The sequence below is a fragment of the Merops nubicus genome, unplaced genomic scaffold, assembly GCF_000691845.1.
Source record: "Merops nubicus isolate BGI_N331 unplaced genomic scaffold, ASM69184v1 scaffold7834, whole genome shotgun sequence".
In the NCBI taxonomy this organism is placed as follows: domain Eukaryota; kingdom Metazoa; phylum Chordata; class Aves; order Coraciiformes; family Meropidae; genus Merops; species Merops nubicus.
Window position 1 is genome coordinate 27,304 of NW_008602199.1, and position 6,532 is coordinate 33,835.

The window sequence follows — 6,532 nt, forward strand, 5'->3', positions numbered from 1 at the left end:
AGGCTGTCTTCTGAGCCTTTCTAACCCTCTGGGGCAGTGGAGGAATGTAGGCATTTCTTCTGATGCAGCATCCTTCTCTTCTTGCTCTGCCATACCAGCCAGGGACAGAGAAGCATTCAGCTGCCACCCACTGCGATGCTGATGGACGTATGGACAGGGCCCTGGGGAAAAGGAGGACACTCTTTCTCAGTGATGGCAGCTCTCTGAGACATGTCTTGGCTGTCTACATCATCCTTTCGCTGGCACAACTGCATCTCGCCCACAGGTCTTTTCTCTAGCCAGGCACTGCTGGTCAAGGATTTGCTTCTGGAAAGGCATCCTCCCAGGGCTTCCACTAGCAATGTCAGGATACCTGCCTGTGGGACTGCACTGGCCCTTCAGGAGGGGCTCATTAGGGCTTCTTTGTGTCTCTATACATGAACCAGACCTTTTACTTCATCTGCTCCTCCTCACCCCCAAAATAAAAGCACTGCTGTTCTTGAAGGTGTATGCTGAGTAGCCCAGGGGTGTCACACCTCTAAACATGGAGCTCTACTGGCTTCTCTCCTAAAAAGGTGCTCTAACTGAAGAGTTATTTCACCTCCTCCTCTGTTAAGATGATGATTCTGGAAGGGGATGGAAAACAGCAGGATTTGGTATGGTTGAATGAGTAAATTGACATAAAGCAGTGTGTACCAGAGCTAATCTATAATTCATCATGATCGTTCAAGGCTTTTAGAGAGCGGAGGAGAGAGAGGCAAGGGAGCCCTGACAAGTGGGGTAAAGACCCTGCACGTGGATGTAGCCAGCGAGGGCTGTCACTTCGGATGAGCACGGGCAGGCGTGCAGGGCCACCAGGGAGAGCTGGGCTCTGGTACCTGCTGACGAGGAGGGGCTGCATCTGCAGATGACTAGAAGCAGCTATGGTACCAACATCTCATTATTTCCAGCTTTGTTGCTTGCTTTCCGGTCGCTGCTAATGTACCAGGCCCAAATTCCTTTGTGTGTTACTGCCTTGGGGGCCTCTGGCAGCTACTGCATCTGGGAGGGATGTCCAGTAGGGTTGAGTGCTTACTGTTGACTGGTTAAGGCTGCCAAGGCTAACCACCAACAACCATCAGGGAGAGGAAAGGTCAGACCCCAGTCTGCTGCTGCTGGCTTTCTGCTGCTGGAAGGGCCAAGGATACAGCTGGATTGTCGAGTTGTCAGCAAGAGAGGGGTCAGCCTGAAAACCAGCATTCCTGATTGTCTCAGGTAACTGGGATTGCTATGGCACTGCACAGCCTGGCTCTAGGGATGCTTGCATAAGTCCTGAACCCACATTTTGTCCTGCAGAAGGCTGGGTGCTCTGGAACTCCATCTTCTCCAAGGGAAGGGAAGTGTCTCTTGTTCTGGCTCCATAGGTGTGTCCCTGAACTCTCTGTCCTGTCATTCCTGTCCTGGACACAGCCCTGTAAAGCAGATAAGGAAGAATGGAAGTTCCTCAGAAACTTGGGGCTTGTCTGGACACAGTGGGGCTCAGCAGCAAGGCAGCTTCTCCATCATGCTGGGTATTGCTTAGCTGCAGCTGCTTTCTTCCTGAATAACAAGCCTGCACCACTCCAGCAAGGGCCAGCAGGGCAAGGGAAGCTGTTGGCTCTGCTTAGCACCAGGGAGGTGACACCTGAAAACTGTGTCCAGTTTGGGCATTCCCCCAATTCAAGAGAGATGCAGAGATGCTGTGGAAGTTGTGTCCAGCTCTAGAGCCCTCAACACAAGGACATGGACCTGTTGGAGCAGGTCCAAAGGAGGCCACAGAGATGATGAGGGACATGGAACCCCTCTGCTGTGAGGCCAGGCTGAGAGGGTTGGGGTTGTTCAGCCTGGAGAAAAGAAGACGCTGGGGAGATCTTGTTGTGGCCTTTCAATAATTAAAGTGGGCCTGTAAGAAAGATGGGGACAATCTTTATAGCAGGGCCTGTTGTGACAGGACAAAGGGTGATGGCTTTAAAGCAGAAGAGGGGAGATTTAGACTAGGTAGAAGGAAGACATGGTTTACCCTGAGGGTGGTGAGACTCTGTCCCAGGTTGCCCAGAGAGGTGGTTGATGGCCCATCCCTGGAACCATTCTATGCTCTAGTTGCAGATGTCCCTGCTCAGGGCAGGGGGGGTTGACTAGCTGATGTGTAAGGGTCCCTTCCAACCCAAACCAGTCTATGGTTCTGTGATTCTAGGATCTGGCTGGAACTTGTGGGCTGGTCAGGGCTGGGGGCACAGGGCCTGGGACGAGTTGGGGCAGCTTGGTGAGGTGGAGAGGTGGATGGGGACATACCTAATCCCAGGTACAGCAGTGTGGAGGGCAGTTAGCAAGATGAGAAGGTCGGATTTTTTGGCAGCTGACATTGTAAGGGAATGTGGCAAGTCTGGCTTGGATATTAGGAAGCAAGAAGCTGGCAGGGAGGTGTCTCCATCCATGGAGGTTTCAGGTATTGCCCAGACAAGACCAGATTGCCCAGATCTCTTCTTGGCAACAGCCCTGTTGTGAGAGGGAGGGCGAATAGGCTAGAAGGAAGACATGGTTTACCCTGAGGGTGGTGAGACTCTGTCCCAGGTTGCCCAGAGAGGTGGTTGATGGCCCATCCCTGGAACCATTCTATGCTCTAGTTGCAGATGTCCCTGCTCAGGGCAGGGGGGTTTGACTAGCTGATGTGTAAGGGTCCCTTCCAACCCAAACCAGTCTATGGTTCTGTGATTCTAGGATCTGGCTGGAACTTGTGGGCTGGTCAGGGCTGGGGGCACAGGGCCTGGGACGAGTTGGGGCAGCTTGGTGAGGTGGAGAGGTGGATGGGGACATACCTAATCCCAGGTACAGCAGTGTGGAGGGCAGTTAGCAAGATGAGAAGGTCGGATTTTTTGGCAGCTGACATTGTAAGGGAATGTGGCAAGTCTGGCTTGGATATTAGGAAGCAAGAAGCTGGCAGGGAGGTGTCTCCATCCATGGAGGTTTCAGGTATTGCCCAGACAAGACCAGATTGCCCAGATCTCTTCTTGGCAACAGCCCTGTTGTGAGAGGGAGGGCGAATCGGAGACCTCCTGCAGCCCCTTCTACCTGTGTCCTCCACTGGGTCTGAGCTCCTGTTCATTCAGTGTCACTCAGCTTGCTGTAAGAGCAGTTCTCCTTGTTTGCTATCTGCTTCTGTTGCTTTTTGCTGCGTTAGTTTGTAAGGGTGTGCAGCGGCCTCCAGCAGCCCGTGACTCTGAGAACCTATCAGCACTTCTGCGATTGGGACCCACGTGTTGGATTCCACCAGCCTCCTCAGTTGGTCGTTGTGCCGAGTGCAAGCACAGCAAGGGAAAAGGCTGGTTAAGGCAGGAGTTTGTCCTTCCATTAAGTTAATTTTTTTACTCTAGCTGCACTTCTGGGCTTCCATCCAAGGCCTGAAGCACTTGTGCGATTTCCTCCTGCCTCCATCAGTTATGTTGCATTCTCTGTTCTCTCCCGAGCTAGTTATTAATTATGGAGGCTGCAGAGATGAAGTCCGGACTCTGCTAATGGTTGACTTCCTCATGTTTTACAAGAAGCATTTCAGGGGTCTGCTAATGGTATTTTCTTCACTTTGCTTTTTAAACTCCACTATCATCTTGGTTTCTAGGCTAAAGCATGGCAGCAAGGCAGATAAAAGTGTTTAAATGTTGGCTGAAGCCTGGCTTTGTGGGCAGCCTGCAGTTCCAGGGCACACATCTGCAGCACCCTGCACATCTCCCTGGGTTGAAATATCTCCCCTGCTGCCCCGGCTCTGGGCTGCAGGCAGTGTCCCAGGGCAAATTTCAGGCATTTAGGTGCTCTGTGCAATCCCCTGTGTGCAGTTATCCCAGTCCTTCCCAGGGTGCTGGGGTGGCAGGTGCTGTAGCTGTGTGTTTTCCCGGGTGCATGGAGCAGGGAGCACAGAGCAGCCCTACCTGGAGAGGAGAAGGCTCCAGGGAGACCTTATTGTGGCCTTCTAGTACTTAAAGAGAGCGTAGAAGAAAGATGGGGATACGCTTTTTAGCAGGCCTGTTGCAACAGGATAAGGGGTGATGGTTTTAAACTAAAAGAGGGAGATTTAGATTAGATAATTCAAAGAAGTTTTTGATAGTGAGGGTGGTGAGACCCTTGCCTAGAGAGGTGGTCAAAGCCCCATCCCTGGAAACATTCCAGGCCAGGTTGCGCAGGGAGGGCTCTGAGCAACCTGCTCTAGCTACAGATGTCTCTAGTCCTTGCAGGGGGGGTTGGACTAGCTGACCTTTAAGGGTCATTTTGAAGCTTTGAGTAGCTTGATCTAGTTTGAGATGTCCCTGTGTATTGCGGGAGGGTTGGACTAGATGACATTTGGAGGTCCCTTCCAGCCCAGACATTCTATGAATTTCCAGCCCAAACCAGTCTGTGATTCCATCATACCTGGCAGCATTCAGGCAGCGTGGTGACCCTTCTGGCTGATACCTCTTAATTTCCTCAGGCTTTGAGAACAGAGCAGCAAATCCATGAGGAGCAAATCCATGCCCTGGCCCTAGCTGTCCTCACAAAGCCACCTCTTCACTCTTGGTCACCAGCTTCCCTCCCAGCTTGCCTCTCAGCCTCTAAAGCTGCCTGGCCAAACCCCAGTGCTATCTCATCTTTCCTCTCCCAGCCTTGTTACTGCTTCCTCCCCTCTCCCGAGGAGCCGTGCAGGAGTGGGGGCTGGGCTCTGCCTGCCCTTTGCTCTCCCTTCCTGGGCTGGCCCATCTCCATTCCTGTGGCATGATCCTCTAGTCCCTACCACTGCTGCTGGGCTGCCTGCACAATCCTCTTGGAAACAGAGCTCTCCTTCTCCCAGCTCGTTCCTTTTCCTCTGCCACTGGATTTTGTCCATCCGACAAGGGGGGGTTAGTTGCTGTGCTTTTCTCCACGGACCCCGTCGCTCCTCGGGGCAGCAGGGTTGCAGGGACGTGTAGGATGGAGCCGCTCACATCCTCCCTTCCCGAGTTTAGCCTTGGCGTTAGGGGGATGGAGAGGGAAAGACTTGGGAAAGTGGAAACAATGAGAACGTGAGATTTTCTCATTTTGGTTTTTCCAGTCCTGCCTCTTCGTACCCCCTGGGGTTTTTCCCGGGTATCGGATACCAGCACTGGTCTGGGAGTCCCTGGTCCTGTTTTGCAATCTCCTGGTGTCAGCCAGCAGCTCGGGCCTTCCTGTAAGTGCCCCAGCAGTCCCGGAGGAAGAATGTTCCCCCGGCTTTGTGGGGAAAGGTCACACGGGCAAAGGGGCCAGGGGCCGGGCGAGCGGCACGGCACCAAAAACACTGCGGCTCCCAGCACAAATCAAACAAACCCGAAGCAGTTCAGGAGGTGAAATGCTTGGGGCAAGGCCCCCGCTTCCTTTCGCAGGGCAGATCTCAGAGCAGATCTGTGCCCGGGCGGCGTCTGGAGGGATGCGTGCGCGTTTCTGCGCCTTCCTGGCTGGAGGCTGTTTGCTGTGGAACCCGCTCCCCAAAGCGTCTGTGCGGTGCGGGCCCAGCAACACGCTCACCTCCAGCTCGCAGCTTGGCATTCTCTTCCCCTCGTACTACCCCACTCTAGCCAACAAACCCCTCCTCTGCGTGCAATGCGGAAAGAAAGCTGTGACTTGCGGTGGCCGCCGGGGGATTAGCATCTAACATTAAGGGCTTAACGCCCCGGCTCATCCCTGCTGGCCGGGAGTTTCAAGTAACAGCACAGGGCCGCCGCCTTCTGCCCGTGGTAATTTGCAGCCTGCTTTAATAACGTCCTTTACATATCGTTCTCCAGGCTGCCTTCGCTAAGCTGGAGCCTCCTCCTGGTACTTGGTTTTCCCACCCTGTTGGCTCCTGGGGACACCGGTCACATTTATCAGGGCAGGGGAGGAGCAGAGAAAGGAGGAGGAATTTCTAGGTTGGGCTTACGAGCTGAATTTCTCAAAATTCTCAGTGTGTTAAAAAAATAAATAAAATCTGACCCTTCGTCTCTAGGTTACATTTGCCTCTGCTGTGGCTGAGCTCATGGAAAATTGCAGCTTAGCTGCTGTGCTCGGTGCCAAGATTAGTAGGTTTAAAAACTAACTGATAACATCTTTATAAACTTGGAGTAATTTCTTTAAAGCCGTGCTGATCCTTTCAGCCTGGGTTTTTGGAGCTTTCCTAGAGATCCAAGCAAGCAAAGTGGGGACGACAGTATCTGCCCTGAAAAATCACCCTGTCACCTTCAAATACCCCAAGGGAGGAAAGAGGCTCCTGTTCCCCGAGGCCCCGAAGGGTGTGTGTTGGGATCCTAACCAGATATACAGCATTTGACGACGACTTATAATAATCACTGGTTTTATTTTTAAAAAATTACAATAGAAAAGTACCTTTAAACATATTTCCAAAAGCAGAGTAGACAATGTGGAAGCTTCTCTCCTCTCCACAATACAAGAGTACAGGAAATAGTTTGCTAAAAGAGTTAGTCTGTTGCTTGGAAACGCTGGTATCGTTCCTTTGAGAGCCACTCTGAGGTTTGTCTTGGAATCCATTTCTTCTCAGGTTGCCTTTATCAATCCCTCTTTT